Here is a 23532-nt window from a genome sequence, read left to right on the forward strand (position 1 = left end):
CTCACAGTTCTGTAGCCCTGCTTCAGCCAGGACATTTGAATATACTTCCCAAATCATCTTTTCGGTGACCCCTCTACAGTCTCAGGTCTCTGGGAATTTGTAAGAGAACAGCCAGGAAAACACACAGGCTAAGTCGAGGTTCTGGATGATAACTTTCCTATCCATGAAATGGTGAGAACAAAGCCGACACGTGCTCACAGGACAGGATGGAAAAGTGATGGACTTGTCCCAGTATCCACAGGGGATTATCTTCAGGATCCCACCTCATCCAGTGGCTGCCAAGATCCATAGATGTTCAGGTTGCTTATATGATTTTTATTTATTTTCTTTTTATTAATTTCTTTTTTATTCACTTTGCATCTTGGCTGTAGCCCCATCCACTCCCAGTACCACCTTTCCTTCCTCCTCCTCCCTCACCTGTTCCTCAGAAAAGGAGAGCTCCTTCCATTATCCACACCAGCTCAAGCTGCATCAGGACTGAGCATGTCCTCTTTCCCTGTGGCAAGGCAGTCCTGCCAGGGGGAAGTGATCAAAAAGCTGGCAACTGAGTCCTTGTTCAATGCAGTCACCACCTCACTTACTAGAGAACCCACATGAAGCCTAAGCTGACCATCTGCTACATCTTTGTAGGAAGTCTTAGGTCCAGCTCATGCATGGTCCTTGGTTGACACTTCAGTCTCAGCAAGCCCCTCTGGGCCATAGTTAGTTGGCTCTGTTGGTCTTCTTGTGGAGTTCCTGTCACCTCCAGGTCCTTTTTTCTTTCCTCCTACTTTTCCATAAGACTCCCTAAGCATCACCCTATTTTGTTTGTTTGTTTATCCATTTGCTTAATTTTTTGGTTTTTCAAACTAGGGTTTCATTGTGTATCCTTGGCTAGCTTTGTAGACCAGGCTAGCCTCAAACTCACAGAGATCTGCCTGTCTCTGCTAGGATTAAAGGCGTATGCCAACCCAGCCAGGTCCCTCATATAAAATGCTGCAGTGTCATGCTTAACTTACCGTCATCATTCTGTATACTTTATTTCATCTCCAAATTGCAAATATCCAATACATTACACTGTAGTGTATGTGCTAAGGAATTAGTCATTTCATCTGGTTTAGGGAATAACATATTTGGTGCAATGTTTTTTTTTTTTTGTTTTTTTTTTTTTTCCTTCCTTGGCCGTTAATGCAGAGCCTTTGGCAACAGTGAGCCAACTATATCTCAAAATCTCAACCCACCACATTAATTCAGCCATCTTGTAATTTTAAAACGGCGTTTTTATCCCACCATGCCAATTTAGCCATCTTGTAATTTAAAACTGTGTTCCCAATAAAAAGAAGTGTACAGGTTTCCGAATACTGGGCATAATCTATGCTTCTAAGGGAAACTGCATGTGTGGAATTATGATCTATAGCCCCGTCTTTCTAACCCATTTCTCTGTATAACTACAAGGATTTTATAGATTATCAGGATGACAGTGGTTCTAGAACATTCTTCTACAACCCTCCTCTGCAGTAGAACCATTTGTGATGGAACTGTGCTATCTGGTACCATGGCTGCTGGTCTCCTGTGGCTTCTGAGTACTTAAAATGCAGCCAGTGTGATTGAAGAACTAGAATTTCTGTTTTATCTCATTTCAATTAAGTGGGAATTTGAACTCAAGTAGCTGTACATCACTAGTGGGTGCCGTATTGGACAGCTCAGCCCTAGAACAAAAAGCTTCCTTTAGTATGCCAACTCCATGGGAGCAAAACCACATCTACCTGTTCACTGTTGTAGCTTCAGCAGCTCAAGTTGTGTCTGGCACAAAATAGCATCTCAGAAAGTCTCCAGTGCACGATTAAACACCCTGAAGCAAGACGCAGAGAAAAGCAATGCTGGTGACTGCATTAAATAATCCAACAAACAAGAGGATTTCAGTGAACAAACACGTGGAGCTGGAGAAGCCGGAGGGCCAGGAAGGTCGGTCATAAAAATGGAAGGGAACCGGATGCTCATAAAGGATCTGTAAACTGGGGCTAAATTAACAGGAGTGAACAAGGACTCGCAACATGTCCACATGGGGTGAAGAGTTAAGGGCAGAAACATACCGTGAGAGAGAATCCAAGAGTTGATCGCATCACGAAACCTAGCCTAAGTATGTTTTTTCAGAAAATTATAGCCAAGTTCAAGAAATGTATCCCTGAAAAAGCCATCATTCTAATATATACACAGGGATTTGTTGTTCCTACATCTATAAAGTGAAGGGGAAAAAAAGAAAAGAAGGGAGGGAGGGAGGCCATTTTTTTGTGAGAGCACTGAGAAAGGAAGAGAGAGAGGGCTGTGTGAGTCCAGCAGCAGGATAGAGCGGGCCCTGCAGAGTACCCTTGCTCTGAGCCATGCCACACTGGGGGTAATCGCTGTACATCCTGTAACCACAGCCTTTCCAGACGCACAGTATTCTGACCGAACACAGTAAGGCAGATGGTTGAGCCTCCCTGAAAGCTGAGCCAAGGACACCCATTTTGATTTTTAGCCGATCTGTATTAACAGCAGCCAACAAACATGCTGGTCTGCACACGGGTTAACAATTAGCAGATAATTCCAGCAAAGCACCTATACTAATTGTTTGTCCTGAAGTTCCCGTGGAGGGTGGGAGGAAAGGAGGGAGGGAGGGAGGGAGGGAGGGAGGGAGGGAGGGAGGGAGGGAGGGAAGGAAGGAAGGAAGGAAGGAAGGAAGGAAGGAAGGAAGGAAGACAATGTTCCCTGAAGCAAACAGCTTCCTGCAGTTCCTGCAGTTAGATTTTAGGCCACATCTACCAAGGGATGTTTAATTGAAACTTGCTTGGCTTTTGACCAAATGTTTGTTCTCTAGAATATCTGGCCCATGGTTCGGGATGAGTTCTGTTTAGAAGAAGACCCCAGGAGTTTCGGGACAAATATAGAATTTGGAGTCTTTGTCTTAGTGGCATCCTTGGTTCTGGTGGATCACTCTTTCTTGATCTGGGCTGTAGTACACTGGACATACATTTCCAAGGTCCTTTGATGTGGACAATAAATCTCTCCATCTACTACAGGAGAGGATGCAGGGAACATCCTGCTAGCCCCAGCTTGAGTGGGTCCATTCGATGACACGGAACACTTCTGCGTGTCAGGCTCTGTGCCAGAAGTTAGGGGAAAGCTTTACTTCATTGCCTCTGGAGGACAGTTAGTGGAAGACTGGCACATCAGCAGGACATTACAAATTGGTGTGATTTATTTCCAAAGAGGTAACTTATAAGGACTTCACTCAAAAGAAAGAGGAGTACAGTTTAATTTAGCAGTAGCTCGGGGAGCCACAGCAAAGCAGAGGGTTAGAGAGCACGGGGCAGTCAGAGTTAGCATTCTGAATGGTATTAGAAGTTTTATCAGACAGATGAACCATTCATAAGAGAGGACTACCATGTCCAAACTCAGAGACAGATGACAAAGCATGCCAGGTGCGAGCAGATGGGGCTGGCAAGAGCAAGGACAGGAGGTCTCCTGAGCTAATCCCCAGGCAAGTCCCACATATGAGTTTTTAGCAAAGAAGCTGCGGCCAGAGGCTGTGTCCATTTTTTTTTTTTACTAGTTCTTAGGGGAATGAATGGAGAAGTTAGGGAGACAGACTGGTAGGAAACACATTACATATCAAGCTAAGAAATTTGAGTTTTTCACAGTTCATCTTCTCTGGAGCCTCTGAGAGCTCTAACTTAGAGAAGCCCAATATGGGTGTGTGTGAGAGAGAGAGAGACAAAGAAAGAGAGAAAAAAAAGACAGGGAGAAAGAGAGAGAGGAGAGAAAGCGGGGGAGAGAGAGAGAGTGAGAACAGAGAGACCATGGCTAGAAAATACTTGCACGCTCACTTCAGGGAAATCAGAGAAGGCAGGCAAAACACTCTTTGTTCCAAATCTCCCCTAACCAAAGAATAACAAGCTTCCCTTCAAAGAGCCAGGATCCCCTAACCAGCTTAAACCTGCAGACTCATCTCCCCTTAGTGTAAAGTATTTGCATGTTTAATCTTAACTCCCCAAATAGCTGAAATCAGCTTTCAGAGAAGGAGAGCTGGAAGCAGGACAGGAAATGCTGCAGCAGATGGCTCAGCCTGGGTGAAGCAGGCTTTGAGCAGCCAGAGGGCAGCATGAGGCAACTGTGTGACTGCAGGGCAGGGAGCAGGGCCCAGGCCCGGCGGTGGTAAAAGGACTGTGCCTACATGACAGGTTTGCCAAGCACCTTGGCAGATAGCCCGCTTTCTCCAAAAAACCATCTTTATGCTGCCTGCAGTATATTGCTAATGCCTGTTTTAAGAATCAGGATTACTTGAAGCTCAAAGCCCTAGGCCCCCAGTTCTTCCATAGATCAGCATTGCCAGTTTAGCCTGTGTTCCCCTCCCACACTGTACCACCTCTCTTTTGGCCCTACAGAAGTATACAAGGAGAAAGAGTAGCTGATACTTGCATCTGTCTATCCCTCTCCTCTCCATCTCTCACCCCCTCCTTTCTTTTCTCTCTTCCCCCTCCTCATGTTTTGCTTTTTTTTTTTTTCTTAGTTCATCCTTTGCCAGCCTACAAATACTCAGACATGTATCCCACCAAAACCTTAGAGGTCAAGAAAGTCTTGGGACAGCCACAAGAAGCTGAAATAGACCCAAAGAGGCTTTCTTATGAGCACAGTAAATTCTCCCAGGCTCCGGGATAATAAGACACTCTCTAGTATGTTCAAAGCTGTGGGTTCAGTACCTAACACTGACAAATAAATGATGATAGTGACAAGATGATAATGATGATGACGACAACAACAACTTCCCAAACTTCAAATCCAGCTCACTGATCCTCAACAAGGGACAATGTGGCCACTCACCCTTACCCAGCAAGGGTTAAGTTTAATGTTTCTCTTCCCAACTTAGTGAGAGACCTCAGTCATCTTGCACGCATGGTCAGAAAGCACCGTGATGCGCTGGTAGAGAAGGTGGTAGAATGACCTCAGAAATCCTGCTGGAATTACCCAGCTCTGTCAACACATGGCCCTGTGTGGGATAAAACTTAGAGGAAGGACCACAGCAACTCGAAGGGACTCAGTGTTATAGTTACTAATCAATGCCTGCAAAGCAAATCAGTTCTTAGACAGAGGCCAGCGACTTGCCCGAGTAGACCATGGGGGGCTCAGCCTCCCAAAAGCACAGTTCCTGAAGCAAAGAAGGGAGGCTGCCGCATGCCCTTTTTAATATTCTGAACGACGGCTTCAGAAGTAAAATGCCACTGTGAGCTGAATGGTTACAGCACTGTGCTGGAAGGCCAGTTGCTGACAAGTACTTCAAAGTCACTCGTGCCACCTGAGGAACATAATGTTCACCTACAGAAGGAACGCTCTATGATGCATGCAGTTCTATTATGCAGTAACTAATTGAATACACAGGGCAGGGGACGCCTCTACCTAGCAGGGCAAGCACTGAAAGACTGGATTCTTTTCAACAGATTTAAGATTATAAACCCTATCAAGTTTCAAAAGTGTGGCCGCCTTTTGCCAAGCGGACAGCAGTTATACTCAAGTTATATTGTACAAAATATCTACGTTTTTGTGTTCTCTATTAAGTGTGTGACAAAGGCAGGGTCATGGGCTCTGTCGGCTTCTTCTGGCAGGACTAAGGAAAGGGAAAGTCAATTAGCATCTGTGGAGTCCCTAATGCAGTAGTTGGCACCAGGACAAGCCTGTGACATACTGCAACTCCCTCATCCTAAGTAAGGTTGATGGATACAAAAAAGAATAAAGAATTTGCCAAGGCACACAGCAGAGGCTGAACTGGAGCCTAGGCCTAAAGCTGGAGTCTGTGTTCTCACTGTCTACTGGATAGCAGAAGGCTATTCTGTCTAATTCCAGGCCTCTTCTCTTTGCACTGAACCTTCCTAGAGTCCTGGGTCCTATCATTCATTCATTTGCTTAGTAATTACTTGCTAAGTACCATGCTCAACACTGGTGATGTAAGAATCACAACAGCTCTTTAGTCATTCTGAAAGTGTACAGTGTCATAATGACAACTGTCAAGAAGGTGGAGATTCTCCCAGAAGCCAGTGGCCTCCCCAGTCATAGATAAAAGGTCATCCTTTGGCTTCCTGGAAGGTAGCTATGGCTCCAAAATAGTGACACTTCAGATATACTCAGAAACCTTCATCATGGATGACTTAGAGACTCTAACATGAATATATATATATATTGTCATTATTATTATTAGCACTGTCTAAGCTGTCTGCCTGAGGATATAAAATAGCATCCACTACTAAAAAGTGAATGTCTTGGTAATGCTGACAAGAATGGAGTATTTGCAAAGGAAGCAGTTCACAGCGGTGGGAGAGAGGTGGGCAGCAGATAGGTACTGTTGGGAAGAGGCAACTGTAAAGTGTGGCCCAGGATGCAAGCAGTACTACGCTGGATGTCACACACTTAGGGGACAGACGGTACAGAAAAGTTTATCATTGGAAGGCATGGCAGTGTATATTCATGGCAGGTACAGGGTGGGTGGATAACCAGGCTATAAACAGTTTGCTTTGGTGTGGCAGGGACAGTCACATGACAGAACCAGACCTTTAGCATGTTAGTGAACTGTATTTGGGTCTCCCTCTCAGCAATGCTGACAAGTATGAGAGCATTTCTTGCCAAGTGACTATGATGAGCTCACAAACCAAGAAGTCAATGCATATTACCAATTTTTGTTGTTGCTTTTTTTTTTTTTAAGACAGGGTTTCTCTGTGTAGCCTTGGATGTCCTGGACTCACTTTGTAGAGCAGGCTGGCTTCCAACTCAAAAAGATCCACCTGCCTCTGCCTCCCCAAGTGCTGGGATTACAGGTGTGCACCACCACACCTGGCTGCATATTACCATTTTTCATTAAACCAAAACCTATATTGATGTCAACATGTATTCATTTGATGAAAAACAATAGTAAGCAACAGTGCTAGTGGTGTGCGGGGCTGTGACGTTATATACCCAAGGGCAAAAGTCTAAGAAAAGAACAAAACAAAAGACCAAGCTATGTAGGAATGGTATGATGGTGAAGACATTGGAAGGGTGAAGGGGGCATTTGTAGGCTTGGTTCCTACAAAGCCAAACTTTGCAAAGCTGCTGTTTCTTCCATCAGGGAAGCCAGCTCCAGACAGATGCGGGAGCCTTGACTCATCCAAACAGTGAGATGCTTCTACTCCATGTGTTCTTAGCTGAAAACAAGTAAGCCAAAACATGCTGATTCAAATACCAGGCTTCTCTCTCAAAGACAAGTTAGAAGCAATGCATTATAATGCTACTCATCACAAAAAAAAAAAAAAAAAAAATAGTTTTCTGCCATGTGTCTGTTTTCCAGACAGTCTGAATGTCATTCTGGGCAGCTGACCCAATTACTCATCCATTCATGGATCCAGTATTTCTGTGTTCTGTGCTGGTAATACATGAAGCTGATGAAGCCACTGCCTCCTTCTCCTCAGGCTCGCAGCCAAGTGGAGGTATCAGATAATAAACCTAGAAACACATAGATAAAACACAAGCTTGGGCTAGAGAGATGGCTCACTGGTTAAGAACACTGGCTGCTCTTCAAGAAGACCTAGGTTCAATTCCCAGCACCCACATGGTAGCTTACAACTGTCTGTAAGTCCTGTTCCAGGGGATTTGTCACCCTCTAATGGCCTCTGTGGGCATCTAGCACACATGCATAGGTACTCATGCCAGCAAAACATCCATATATATATACATATATATATATATATGATAAAAAAAAAGAAAGAAAGAAACATAAGCTTGAGCTGTGGTAAGTCTGTGATTAAGAAAAATGGAGTGCTATGAAATCGCTACCAAGGAGATACATTAGGGTCTCAGGGAAGGCTCTCTGAGGAAGTGGCTTGCTACTAAGCCACACTATGCAGAATGTACAGAAGTCTGTCAGGAGAAGAACCTAGGTGGGTAAAGTTATTTGTGCAAAGGTCCTGAGGCAGGAAAGAGAGTGAGTCCTGCTGGGAACTTGATAACAGACCAACAAGGTGGGAGCATAATGGGTAAAGAGAAAATGTCCAAATAAAACTGGAAAGGCAGACAAGGGCTAAGTTGCATGAGCTCTTCTAGCAGCAGAGGGATTTGAACTCATTCCTCTGTTCAACGTAAAACCTAGGAATGGTCCTGGTTAAGAATGGAGTTGATATAGACATTGATGAGGGTGATAGAGTTGGTGACTTGAGAATGACTTGAGAACCTGTGTATGTGTGCATGTGTGAGTGAGTGATATGAATTGCATGATTTGACCTCCACTATAGTACTGATGCAAAGGTTCCCAGGATGTCTGATGACCCAACAATCCTGTAGATTAGTAGATGGCAAACTTGACTTGTAGTTCAGCTTTGTCCTAATGAGCAGGCCATATGAACCTAGCCTAGTATCTCCCTGTCAACTTTGCCCTTGATGGCCTTGACTGAGGCGGCATCACCTCTATATTTGGGAAATTTTGTCTTAGAAGTCATGGTGTGGTTTTATTTCTTGCCAGTCCTTAGAGGGATAAGACCTAACAGTCAAGCCTTGTTTTCTGTCTACAGATTTTTAGTATCCCAGAAAATATTCATGTGGATGAAACACCTGGTTATAATTATCTGGACTTCACTACATCTTACATTTAAATATATTCATACAATACTTTGCATGTTCTTAATAAGTCATGTAGTCATGTATTTTCTTTTCCAGTCATGAAACCACCATGAAAATTGAGGGAGATGGCATTTTGTTTGCTGTGGAATTTTCTCTAGGGTGGTTTGCCACCATGGAAAATCAAGTTTCTCATGACAAAGCATTCACTGTATTTGGGCCTTACATCAGTGTACATTTCTGTCTGTCCCATTCCTGGAAATCCTCTCTATGATGGAAGCACAGCTGCCTCACAGCAGATTCTAGAATACTTACACCTGAGCGTTTATAAGTTCAGATGCTTGTTACTTTGTTCTTTTTATTCATTTATATAAAAAGGTATTATATTGATTACCCATGGTTATGTATGCAAGTAAAATATACTATGTAGAAACTTCATTTTAGAAGCATAAAGGAGGCCCTAGGAACTAGTTATTATGAAAGAGACATGTCAGGTCTGACAAGGTTAAGAACAATTAATCAAGCTTGTTTGATGTCCAGAATGATGTTATTTTAAGGATTTATCCACTTACTATCTTCAGGTGGGTTCTCAGTCACTTTAGCATGTAAGAATTCTGATATGGAAATTATATTTTGTAGAATGGTGCATTTTCAGTAAAGATAACATCATTGGTGAAGGGCTGAGGATGCATCTCAAGGGTAGAGTACTTGCTTAGCCTGTGCCCACTAAGTACATACATACATACATACATACATACATACATATATATCACTAGTATGAAGCTAGGCATGGTGGCCCAAAATGATAATCCCAGCACTCAGGAGATGGCCACAAGACATCCAATGCTACCCTTAGCTACAAAGTAAGTTTGATACCAGTCTTGGCTACATGAAAGAAAACAAAACAAAATAAAACATAAATACAGAACTGGAGAGATGTCTCAGTAGTTAAGAGTACTTGTTGCTCTTGCAGAGGTGATTCGTGATAAAAGTGTGAGTTGAGTAGTATAAGTTATATCTAAGGGCAACAAAAATAACAGCAAATGTTATCACTAATATTAATAACATTATCACTTTCCAGAGCTGAGAATATATATAACTCAGTGCCAGAGTGCTTTCTTAGCTTACAGGAGGCCCTAGGATCAATTCCCAGCCACACACTCATACATACCGTATGATGAAAAGGTGTGTATGTGTATGTACGTACATACATGCATATACATGTCATGGTGCACATGTGGAATTCAGAGAAAGACTCCTGTCATTTGCTTCTCTGCTTCTACCATGTGGATGCCAGGACTGGAGCTCAGATCATCAGGTGTGACAGCACCGTTTTTACCGACTGGGCCATCTCACCAGGTATAATAGCACTCTCTAGTGACCAAGCAAGCACTGCCCCCACACTTACAGATGCTAACCCATTTAATCCCCGTGAGGAGACTGTGAGATAGGATTATTGAACCTATTTTTAATGAGTTAAGAAGCTGAAGCACAGAGAATATTACTGTCTACCCAAGGAAATGGGGAAATGGCTAATTTCATTACTCACTAATGACCTATGTCAGAAAATTCCAGTGGCTCATATTTGCCTAATCAGTAATTTAACGAAGATACACAGCTATCTGAAAGACAGAGCTGGGTCAACGTCTGGGATAAGAGTCTCCTTGCTCTTAGACCAAGGGTTCTCAACCTATGCTTTGTAGCCACCACAGGGGTCACATATCAGATATCCTGCTATCAGATATTTACATTACAGTTCATAGCAGTAGCAAAATTACAGTTATGAAGTAGCAATGGTTTTATGGTTGGGGGTCACCACAAGTTGAGGAACTATATTAAAGGGTCACAGCATTAGGAAAGTGGAGAACCACTGCTCTAAAGCCTCTCATAGGAAAAGCCATTATTTATTGGGTATTCGCTAGGTGCCAGACGCTGTACTTAAAGCTAAGACCCACAGACAGTTGAGGAAAGAGTCCCAGGGAGCTTATGTGTCCTGCCACAGGACAACTTATAAATGGCAGTGATGGGGTTTCCCTGGGGCCTGGATCTTGGATTGTCTATCCCTTATATGTTTCGGTGTGTGTCAGGATTCAGACTGAGACAAGTTTTCTCTATGGATATACAGTCTGGGTAGGAGAGGTTTTTCCCACTTTCAGCCTGGTGGAGCTCACAGAAGGGAGACACATTTACTCGTCAGCTCAGAGTGGCTGATAATATTCTGGCAGAAGGGGAAGTTTATCTCATAACGTGAGCAAAAGGGAGCAAGGAAATGCATGAGAGGGTTGAAAGAAAATGGAATAAAACAAAAGAGATTATAAACAATTGAATGGTAGACTATAAAAACTACAATAGTGCTTCCAATATGGAAATACTTGAAAATGAATACCGCATTTGAAATTTTCTGTCTTTTACCTATTCTTGAATGGTTTGTGGTCAGCCAGTGGATATTCTGTGGTTGTCTCTGCTTTCTGTAAGGGTCGTGTCATAATGCCCAGATATCCAATTAATTTGATTTATACCAAGATGCTCTCTGTGAGAGGAAAAATTAGCTGAATGTTGCTCTCTAGAGAATACACATTTAAAAAATATCATTTAATAATGTGACATAAAACTAATTTACTAATTCTGTCAGGTAAATCTAAGTGAGCCAAAATTCTGAATTACAGATTTTTTTTAAGTACAGCTCCATTATTTTGACATGCACACAACATCTGAAATTAGCTTAGCTACAGACTACATAGCAAGTTCTATACAAACACAGAATCCTAGAATCCAAAGTAGCTCCAATTTTAAGCCAAAAGTAGTTCAGACCACCAAACGCACACAAGAACAGAAAGATTCTGCAGTGTGTTTCTTTAACTCTCAAAATAGAACAATTAAGTTCCGTGTCCCTTGCTCACAAGTCCATGCTCTGAGTCAGTTCATGGAGGCAGAAGACAAGCCTAAACAAGGCTGGCTGTGTACGTGTGTATAATTTTATATATGATCTATATATAAATTAATTAAATGAAAGTGCACAGCAACGAAGATCTTACTGATACTTCTCTGTGCATCTGATCTTACATAAGTGCCAGCAGTAGGGAAAATCTACAGGCAAATCCACTTTCTGGATTCTGAAGCCATCGACATGATTGTGAGCATCTTACTTCGTCTCAGATGCTGATACATAGACTCCCACTGTTTGACTTTCCTACACTCAGCATCACTGGTTCTATTATAATCTGGGAGCAGTTGGAACAGTGCATATCCATGACAACCATGGATGGAGCTGGTCCCTTCCATCACCTACTAACATAAAGTAATAGACTGTTCTTCATGACAGATAGCAAAACAAGATCTGTGCTTTGTTCATTGCTTACATAAGCCTTATTGTAGCTGGTCTTTAACCTCATCTCAGCTGAGTCCCTACTGCAAACCCAGCCTGCTGAGTAAAGCTGTCAGTCAAGGTGCCTGCAAACAGCTATGCCCAGGAAGCATGCCTACCATTGCACCATCTGTACCACCCAGTGAAAGAAAGAGGTCTCTGTTCCCCTGAATCGGAGACAGCTCTCAGGATCAACACCTGAAGAGGTTTACTTAGAGTCTTCAAGTCTGTGTATGAAATGGCCTTATCTAACACGATAAAAACACTTCAAAATCTGCACTTGTGTAGCATGTCCCTGCTGAGTAAAAGCAGTCTGGTCCATTTCTCAAGGAACTGCTGGACAAACACAGGAAATGAAGACTTGGCATTTCAGTTTCCTTCATTAGATAATTGGTGACCAACTTTCCATTTGTCAAATGTATTGTTTTACATATTTATGGTCTGAAAGTAAGTATGCTAGCTGAAAAAAAAATTATAGTTGGATTCATCCTAAAAGTTTACAAATGGAAAGAGGATCATTTGCAAACATCACTATTTGACAGCCACTGACCCAAGATAAGGATGGAGCACAAGAAAATTAGACGTGCAGACAGCAACACATCGGCCCACCCTCCCTTAAAATGACACTCGAGATCCCACGGTGACCAGCCACAATAGCACACACCTTTAATCCCGGCACTTGGGAGACAGAAGCAGGTAAATTCTTTTGAGTTCAAGGCCAGTCTGGTCAACATAGTGAGTTTCAGGTTAGTCAGGGCTACATAGCAAAACTTCCATCTTCAAAAAAAAAAAAAAAAAAAAAAAAAAAAATTCCTTACTAGCACAGTGTGAGAGCTAAAATGTCAAAGCGATAGAGCCTAGCATGATGGCACATGCGTGTAATCCCAACAGTAAGGAGACTGAGGCAAGGGGATGTCAAGTTCATGGCCAGCCTGGGCTACAGATTGAGGCTCTGTTGTGGTAGTGTTGTTTGATTCATTTTTGTTTGTTTGTTAAGATGATAGAACCTTAGGTCTGAGTTCAGGCCTTTTAGCTGTGTATCAGTGGACAAGGTACTTTGCCTCAGTTTATTCATCCCTAAAACTGGCACAATAATAGTGCATAAATGCCTCATGTGCTTCTTCTTATTTCTTAGTTGAAATTTACAAAATATGCAAGACAAGTCCTGGGACAAAACAGGTAATTAGTTAGTATTGATTAAGCTCAACTTTTTGTTTTATTGAGTGAATGGGTAAGAACTTCCAATGTGTTCCTTGCTAGATTTAGTCCACTCTGTCTTCCTGATCTGACCTTGGTACCTTTGTAGAACTGTGTCAGTTGCTGTGTTGATCAAATGAGGCAACGGATTGGAAGAGTACCTGACCTAGAGCCTGCCTGGCCTTCTGCAGGGTGTCTGTAAACACAAATACTTGCTAGAACATCCCAGGGGCTTTCTGTGTGTGAATCAGAAACAGATTCGGTCAGCCCCGTATCAACCCAGCTTCTTGAAAAGTTCTGGAGAACTGTCTATGGGCCTCGCACCTGTGCTAGCCAGACAGTCCCATCACAGCCCAGACAGTTTCCACATTCACTTCACAGGACGCTGGTTCTATGTCACCTCTCATGGAATCCCGTCTTACACAGAGTTCTAACTGCAGTCTTGCACACGTGAGGTTCCTCTCCATCCTGTCAGTGAACGTGACTCATCTTAGCTCTCCTTCCTTTGCGTCTCTCTCCAGTCTCCTCTTGTGTGTGCTTGTATTGTATATGTTTGTAGAATATAGCACGGAACCTGAGCATTCACCACCCTCCTTTTTCTAAACAGTTGTATAAGCTCTCACTCCCCAAATCCTGTTCTATGAGAACGCAGCAAACAGCCTTTGTCCTAGGAAGAGGCAAAGGAAGGCAGCACAAAAAGGCCAACTTGTTTCCTTTCTGTGCAGAATCTAAAAACTGGCCAGTTTTTACACTGCTTGTAGTTCAGTTTTGGGATTTTTCCCACAGTTCTATTCAGACTAACTTGGCCAAAGGAAATGCTGTTCATCCGGTATTGTTGAGAGGGGAGCTGCAGAAGCTTGTTAAAACTGTGTCGGCCAGGGTTTTAAAGAGCACATCAGCTCTCACATGCTACCACTTCATAAGCGGGGCTGACTCCACAATGGCAGAATGGAGCTATCTCATTTTCCAGTGTTCTTACCAAATGTAATCAACTGAGTTGAATATATTAATACTTAATTCCTGTAAGCCGTCTCTTTCACTTTTTATACTTTAAATTAAAGCACCCCTATCTTTGTGAAGAAGTCAAATAGGAATTTAAGTCTCCTGTATGTCATAAGATGAGTCAAACCAGCTAGAGAATTTTCAGGCCTCCCGCTGGCTCCAGCTTCACATTGGTCTTCCTGCTTCAGCAAAGGTTAAGGCACTTAAGGAGTGAAAGGGTCCGCCTCTACCTCGGCTTATTGTTCTTTGGCACAGCAGGTGCACTGAAGAGTGTGCGCTGAGCAGCATCACAGTGGAATATATCTACAGAGAGAAAAGCTAGTCCTGGGCCTGGATGCCATCAACAAGAACCTTATTCTCTCTCATGCTGTGAGGTTTTCATCTATCCGTAAACGTTACTTCTGCTCAAATCAGATTAGAAATCAGCATTTGCTGCTTGGCCAAAAGGTGGGGATTGCTGTGTGGGTGGGACTGAGAGACAGCTGTGTGAGCTGAGCCCTGCTCCTGTCTTCCATTTGATATTTAGGTTTTGTTTTGAGACAGTGTCTGGCTATGTGACCCAGGCTGCCTTCAAACTCAGTGTCTAGCCAAGACTGCCCTTGAACTTGAAACCCTTCTACAAATTGCTGGGGTCACAGGCACTTGCCACCGTGCCCAGCTGCCACCTGTCATTAGATTTCCTCTTTATGAGTGATACTGCAGACTCTAAAGGACCAAAACATGAATGCCATCATTGCTCCCTGCTGATTGCAGAGGTGCCCACTATTTCATTAAGGGCATAGGAAACCACCAGAAAAAAAACAAACATCCTGAAAAGATGGCTTACCTAGGGCTGTAAAACCATCAGGCAGAAGCACGAGTAGATGAAGGAAAATTAGTCAGTTACTTAAATTAAACCCAGGATTACAATACAGAATGTTTTGTCTCCGTGCCTGTCACCTCAGAACCTGTTTCTCTGAGGTCTCTCCAAAGGCCCCACGTGATGTTCCCTGCCCTCACTCTCCCCTCTTCTCCAGCTGCTCTCCCAGCATGGCTTTGGGCACAGGGACCTTTCTGAGCTCACAGCACACAGCAGGCAGGCTTCCACCTCAGAGCCTTTGCTAAGCAGTGCCTGCTGTGTGGAGCAGCCTTTCCTCAGCACCTCTCAGCCAACAACCCCATCCAAAACCAGTCTGTTTCCATCATGCTCTCCCAGTGTGGTCTCTTGGCCACCTGTACCCACTCTGGAGCCTTCCTGCTCCAGTACCAACCACCTCCTTATGCACCACTCATGCTCATTCATTATGCTCTTGCTCCTTTTTCATACACTCCCCTGACCTCTGGCCCTCAGCACAACCATTGACACCCCAGTGTAGATGATAGAACAACAAAGGCCTTTGATGTTTTATTCACTGGTATATTTCCATCCTGACTCCTACAGAAGCTCTATAAATACTTTAGATGGATGGCCACGGAAGCCGGGCATGTATCAACATCATTATCAATAATGTCATTGATAGCATCATTACCTCAGGCTTAAAGATGGAGAAACTGCAGCTCTGACCTATGAGTGGACCCAAAGATACACAGCTGACAATGGCTGATTGAGGTCTCCTCCTGAACCTAACCAAGATAGCATGTTGTAGGTAGTAACTTCAAGAAATGATTTAATTAGATAGGCCAGTGACAGATAATTATCAAAACTTAGAATGTAGGATGGGGAAGTTGGTGTGAATAGATCAGCTAGGATAATCAGCAAAATGTCCTCCATTTCCCTTTTTCTTACAACTGCACTTAACAGACATTTGGGCTTATTATCTTAACAGATGAAACTAGGAAGAGTAAAATGCTTATTTTAATGACATATATCAATGTTAGTCCAGTATATAAAGGTTTCCTGTTACCTATTTTATTATAACAATAGTGGCGTTGATATTCAGCCTACATTTGGATGTCTATTACCAACACCACAGCAAGTGCTGGGCACTGGCGTCTGAGCCTGCAACAGCTGTTTGGGTTCAAAGCAAAACATGAATTAGATAATGGGAAGTGCATACTATCTGCATTCTGTACTGCTGAAGTATCTTTAGTCGGAAGATGAACAGCTTTAGTGGTAAGCAGAAACAATGGTGAAGATCTAAGGGCACTGAGTTTGGTTTCTGGAGTCCCAAAATGGAGTAAGAAACACAGAGAGGGAAGTATGCCAAAGGGTGGGAACTGGGAGTAGGAGCCATGAGGATATGTGGCTTTCCTGCATTGTCACTTACCAGGGAATGTGTCCATAATGTCAGCAGGAACCCGTGTTTGCTTATGTACATGCACTGAATGTTAGAGACCATATTGATTTCTTCCATGAATGTGATAGCCCTCAAGCGCAGTCTGATGAGAGTCCATGGGAGCCATGGATCATTTCTGTGGTGCTGTTATAGTCTTACGTCCCCTAAGGTGCATCCAGGCAAAGATGGGCCATCTGGCTCCTGCACTGAGCCCTCCAGGCACGTGCAACCCTGATGTTCTATTACTTGTTTCTTTACTATAGGACAGCCCGTCTTGAAGAGGGTCCTGGCTCAGTTCTCTTCAGATGTCTTGATGAACACAGACTCACTGGAGATGTATGGGTTTCTGAAAAAGCATACAATCCCAGTTTAAAGACAGAGCAACACACATGTTTCCCCCACATGTGGCATGCAAACTAAGCCTGTATAGCCCTTCAGGGGAAGCTCACCATGGCCAGGCAGAGAGAATACTCTTTTCTCTTGCACTTATAATAGGAGAGATACTATCTCCTGCCCTCAGAGCGTGAAGTCAAGTGATAACTTGAGGAATCTGAGGCCAGCCTGGTCTACATAGTATGTTGAAGGCCAGCCAGGGCTACATGGGAAGTCCCTATCTCAAATAAAATAAAATTACAGTGGAATATAAATGTGTGTTGTAGCACACAGTTGTAACCCCAGTACTTGAGAAGTAGAGGCAGGATGATCAGAAATTCAAAAAGTTACACACAAATCCAGAAACACACCAAGAAAACCATGGATATTTACTTATACTCGTTACTCTTGTGTGACTCTGACCAAAATACCCAACAGAAGCACCTTAATGGAAGAAGAGGTTATTTTAGTATGCGGTTTCAGAGGGATCACTTCCCATGGTCACTGGCCCATACTTTTGAGCAGAACATCCTGGTTGGAGGAATATGGGAGGGGGGGGGGAGCTGTTTCACCTCATGAAAGGTGGAAACCAAAGGAAGAATACTCCAAGGGGCCAGAGCAGAATATAGCCCCCAAATGTCATCACATCATGAACCATAAGAGATTCATACACTCACTGAGTCAGAACTTCTGCACTCGAAGTGCACTCTCAACAGACATCCCCAATTGTGAGCTTTACTATAGCCACTTCTCCATCCAATCATGTTCACAATTAAAACTAACTGTTACACTTGTTCTCTGTTGTTGGTTTGATTTGCAGAAGAAAATGCTCATCTGATTCTATTTTGTTTAGGCACATAACAAAAGGGAGTGTGTGTGTGTGTGTGTGTGTGTGTGTGTTGCCAAAGTGAGCCCTCAGTGGAACTGTGAGATAAGCAATATTTACTTATATCTTTTCAACCTCTAAAAACCCCTTCTCCCATCTCATTTCTGGACCTACAAACCAGAGCTCGAAGCACTCTGAAAATGTTTCTGCTCTGACAAACTACCAACCTGAAGCACTTTCTCTCTAAGACACTAACGACACAAAGAAAAACCGTTGGTTGCCAGAAAACAAAACCACTCAGCCTAAGTTAAAGGACAATAGAGTGTGAGCCCAAGAGTGGACACCCTGCCCCCCAGAGGCATTTGGAGACTTGGAATGCAGCATGGAGTGGGCTGATAATGAAACTGGAAGTGGTTCTGGAGAGTCAGCATCTGCTGTTCTCTCCATGTCATGTGTCTCATCCTCCCTGGCTCTCCCTTTCATCCATTTCCTCCTCCTCTCTTCCTTTCAGTTATCTTGCTTCACTCTTACAGGAATAATACAGCCTGGTTCTACCTGTCTTTTTAATTAAGTATCAGCCATTGTCTAGCTAAAATCTCTTCACTGAAGATTAAGTTCTGAAGACCAAGTCTGGTTAGTCATTGGTCACTGGGAAATGATAGGATGTGTTCCAATCAGTTGTGACCTAAATTAGAGGTGGAAGTTTCTTAAGCCTACCCCACCTCAATAGCAGTGACACAGTCTTTAACTCTTTAGGGCCATCCTGGCTTATAGTCTCTTGCTATTTGCACAGTTTTAGCTTTGAGCTATTTAGAAATCAATGCACTATTCTAATATAATGACTTAGAAAGCAGCATTCCCAAACCTAGGTATGTTGTAGGTACATTGCTGGTTTTCTACAGCTGGGGGTAAAAGGAGAGGAAATTCAGCATTCCCAAACCTAGGTATGTTGTAGGTACATTGCTGGTTTTCTACAGCTGGGGGTAAAAGGAGAGGAAATTCAATCTCTCTTCCTCACAAGAGAAAAAGTAAAGAAAGGATTTTGTCTTCTTTTTAAGTGGCTACCTCTTCCCACAATGAGTAGGACAAAATATCTATAGACTCAATTGTGCTAGAAAGCAAAGCATCCCAAACTCCATGCTTTAACCCATGGCACTTAGTGTGTTTTTAAGCCTGTGCACTAACTAAATGTTTTGTTTGTTTGTTGCCTTGGTTTCCAAGGGATCAACCATCAGCTGGTCCAAAATAGCAGCTACTCAGAAAATAGAAGTGTATAGGAGCTGAGGTTCCATGTGCATGTGTCTTGGCCTCTGACTGGCCAGTATAAGCATGCCTTTCATGGTGATGGTTTGGGAAGAAAAGTGGAAACAGAGATACACAAGAGCTTTCTTGAAGTTCTAGGTAGGTTGCATTGACAGATACCCCATTCAACAAAGTGACTAATATGAACAAATTCAGAATCAAAGGACAAGGAAACAGACTCCACACATACAATGGGAATTCCACAGTCACATGGCAAAGAAGCATGGATAAAAGAAAAGGAGGAAATTGGGCTGTTAAGACAATCAACCTGCTATATGTATATATATAGACACATATATAACTAACTATAAGCCCTAACTCACTGGTTGAATAACAGCCTCCTGTGCATCTTCAGCCTTCCCTAAAGAAACTGGGACACAACTATGCTGCTAGGAATTCCTAAAACAAAACAATGAACTACCAATGTTGGACTTTTGAAGCTCTCTCCCAAAACAGCAAATAAAGGACAACTTGTATGTAGACTATCCAAAACATAGCACAGGTGTGATAGAAAGAATTGAATTCTCTTTTCCCTCCCCAACGCCACCCAGAACACCTGTCAATATACTCACCACATACCTAGGTTTCTAAGTCATTAGATTAGAATAGATTTATGAACATCTCAAAGCTAAAACTATGCTCATGCCCTATATAAGGTATAAGCATACCCTTATATACCATATATCTATAAGCATATAAGCTTATATGCTTATAGTGTATGACTATACACTAGGAGGTCCCTAAAGAGTTAAGACTGTGTCACTGGTACCCAGGTGGAGCAGGCTAAAGGACCTTACAGCTTTTCTTGGAACCATGGAGTAATACAATGTTAGGAACAGATGAAGTTTGGACATCATCTAATTTAGTATTTCTCAACATTTAATCAGCCATAGTCTCTGTTTTGTAACCTCTATTCTGTTCCATGTAATTTTTCAACTGAATCACTTTTTAAAACTCAATTTACTTTAAAAAAAATCATGGCTGTAAGTTGAAAATGACTATGATTTGATGTAAATAGAAGATAATCATAAAAGAAACAGAAGGAAAACAGCATACTGTTAGGAAATTCTTGGTGGATACTTAGGTCTGTCTCGACTTTACTGGAAAGAGGGGGCTAGTGAGGGGGAGTTAAGTAAACACTATCCTCAAACTGACAGTGTCTTCCTGATGAAGTCAGGGAGGATTGAATGAGTTTTGAAAAGGTCATTTTCTTACCATCTGACTCAATGCTAGCCAATGTTCTGTTCTCATGCCCTAAAATCACCACGGACTCCCTGATCTGTGGAGGTGGCACCTCTGGGGGAAATCAACAGCCGAACTCTCTTTGTTCACGGATGCAGGCATTTCTTATTTCTTTGGTTCTGAGCCTAGCCTTTAATGGCTGAGCCATCTCTCCAGGCTTTCATGCTGCTAATTTCCAATGGCTGCCTTTGTGCCATGTCATGAGCGATCAGTACCTCTCTAGTAGTTCAGGTTAGGGACTAGGAAAAGAAACTAGTTGATGGTGCCTTTGTAAAGAATTCATTCTGACCTTGTTTACACTTACCTTTGTCACTCCTGTCCTAGACTATATGGGACACTGTCATTCCATGTATGCAATAGAGAACGTCCCATGCTTCCACAGAGACAATTTCCACCTAGGTGTAACATAGTCTATGGCCTATAGAAAGAGGTAGCCGTACAAAGAGGGGCATCTCCAGTTGTTATATCCAGAAGACTATAATGCTATGAAAAAGAGCAAAAGGCAGTTCTCTGAGTTAACCCTTAGACCAGCTACACGAGCTGTGTCTACAGCATTCCAGCTCTTCAGGAAAACTAGTAGAGTAATCCTTCATTGTTCTTCCCAAATTCTTCTGAGACATGGACGAAGGTCTTGAAGCTCTCTGACCCTCTATCATGTCAAAGTGCTATCAAGATCGTACCTTGCACTCAAGACCTTGCATTTAAGCATGCAGTTGTTGGTCATTAGGGTGAGTACATTGGCAAGGCCACATGGGAAAGAGTGGAGTGTACCCACAGGTCAGAGGTCAAAGGGAGGTTATACTCATTTCTTCTGCATTCATAATTACATCCCCAGGACCAATTCCTGCATCCAGCAGGAACTTAGCATGTTTTCAAAACAAAAAAATGACTGTGGCATTATCTTTTGCTAGGCAAGTAACCTTGTAAAAATCATTCCACTCCTCAACTATAAAGCAAGGATATTTCTTTGTTTGTTAGTTTGTTTTTCTTTCTGGTTTTCGAGATGCATTACATAACCAAGCCTGGCCATGAACTCCAAATCCTGCTCCACCTCCTGAATACTGCTGTGACCAGCTGTGTTTCTTACAACGCTGGGAGAAAGACCAATGTAAAGTGGCCAGCAAAGCTAGCACAGACCATCCCTTTTATAGATGCTCGTTTCAGGTCTGCTGTCTGCATTTCTGAGGGGCTCAGATAGAAAAAGAAATGAAGGCTGAGCTGCCCTTGGGCTACATCTGAACAGGGGGTCTACGTCCTTGGTTGATTCACAGCTCAGTCTTCATGTAGGTTACCTAGTAAGGGAGCAGAGGCAGTCACTGTCATGAACTCAGTTGTCTGCTCTTTGATCAACTCCCCCTGGTGAGGTGGCCCTAATAGGCTACAGAGAAAGAGGATCCAGACAGTCCTGATGAGACCTGATAGGCTAGGGTCAGATAGTAGGGGAGGAGGTCCTCCTCTAACAGTGAACTAGGGGAGGAACATAGGGGGAAAGGAGGGAGGGAGGATGGGACTGGGATGAGATGAGGAAGGGGGCTACAGCCCATATACAAAGTGAATAAATTATGAATAACAAGTAATCATAATAATAATAATAAATTTACTAAATTTTTTTTTCTGAAGAATTGCCCACTTTTAAAGATGCCCCTTTTAATTCACAGGGCAGGGTTAAGTCATCAGGGCCTATGATGTATGGGAAGAAGTCCATGTCACACATCACAAATACCTAGAATAGGAAGGGTGTCTGATTCTGGCACTTTGGGTTCCTGAGCAGCTGGAATATAGGTCGAACGTCTGCTAAACCTTGTGATCTTGGGGGTGGGGGGAGGAGCCTTAAGCAAGACAGGAGATACAAAGAGCTAAGAATGGTCCCATGCCTTATGTTAATTATAGCTCATTGACCACACGGTCAAGAGCTTTATCTAGATAGGGATTCCAATGTAACATCTTATCTGAATGGGAAAGAATATCCAGAATAATTAGCAAGGTCTGTCATGAGTACTGGATGGGTGGGAGGACTGGTTTGCTTTGGAGAGTTATACGACAGCAGATAGAGTAAGATCTTCTATTGTTCTGGACAAAGACTTTGGGAGGAAAAATCCTATTTTTCCCCGTTTTTTTTTTTGTTTTTTTTTTTTTTTTTTTTTCTATCATGAGAGCGTTCTATTCTAGCAGATTATGGTAGTACTTGGTGAGGCCTGGAAGTAAACAGAACACGCAGAGCCTGACCCAGTAGTAAGCATCAATGTGGCACGTAGAGAAATGCACGGCACTGTATCCAGATGAAGACTGTCACCGTGCAGAGAGTAACACCATCTCCCTGTTTAGCATCTGCATGTTTCAGGTAGTGCTCAGGAGGCTGTGATCTTCAGTTTGGTGAACAAGAAACACAAAAACTCCAGGCTCAGAGCTTATGTTCTAGGAAAGATTCTGTTGAATCTTTAATTCGCATTAGGTTCTTCCTATTTCAGGGCTGAGAATTGAACCCAAGGACCTATTTATGCTTGGCAAGTACTCTCTGTTACCATAAAGGCTGGTGAGAGTAGAGGGGGGCAGTTCCAACCAGTGGAACGCTGTTGCACAATGTACGAGAGGAGCATTTTTCATCCCCCACCTACTCTGGCCCATTGTGCCTAGCCCCTCAGTGTGTGTTCCAAAGGCCAATTGTCCGTTTCTGTCTATGAATGCATCATTAGCAGACTGGGCGCTTCCAGTTTCTTCCAAGTGACGTGTCAATGTGACCCACATAGACAACGCATGGGGATCCCTTCAAATCTGGCCGTGTCTGCGCAGATGCAATAGGTACAGCCAAATTTCCCTTCTGTGCCCACACCTGCCCCATGTTCTAGAACTCAACTTCTTTGCTGGCTATGTCTAAGTATCTAGCCAGTTCTTCAGACTTGTGTCTACCCCATTGGTTTTTGTAATAATCCATATTGTCTGTTTCTGAGGCCACAGTTGGACAGAAGCTCAGCTTTATCAGAATAGACCCTTTAAGTTGTTTCCTGCTTTGAGGAAGGAGGGCAGCGGGATCTCTGCTTTGGCTCCTGAAACCTAGACACTGATTTAGCCTCAGCATCGGGTCAGATGCTGTGTCACTCACTGGGTACCACTTTCTAATCTTTCTATGATATTCCAAGGCTCTAAATATGAACATCTTGTTTTACTGACTATGGATGGGAAGGTAATTATAACAGCTGGCAGTCCCCCTCTGCCTTTACTTCCCACTCAGGTTTTACTATATATGTGAGGCTCAAACACACAAGCTTCCTGCCATCTCCGCCTCTCTGGTGCTGGGATGATATTTATGTACCACCATTCCGACCTACAGTCAGGAGACTTCATTACAGGTGATAACGACCCAATTAAAACTGACTTTGGAG

General features: G+C 43.0%; 1 protein-coding gene across 18 annotated transcripts in view; it reads left to right on the top strand.

Moving 5' to 3' along the window:
* Window positions 1-23532, top strand: part of Trpm3 (transient receptor potential cation channel subfamily M member 3) — a 539859-nt gene that overhangs the window by 498812 nt on the left and 17515 nt on the right. The gene's annotated exons all lie outside the window — the stretch shown is intronic.

This window comes from Meriones unguiculatus, chromosome 1 (assembly GCF_030254825.1).
Source record: "Meriones unguiculatus strain TT.TT164.6M chromosome 1, Bangor_MerUng_6.1, whole genome shotgun sequence".
Classification (NCBI taxonomy): Eukaryota; Metazoa; Chordata; class Mammalia; order Rodentia; family Muridae; genus Meriones; species Meriones unguiculatus.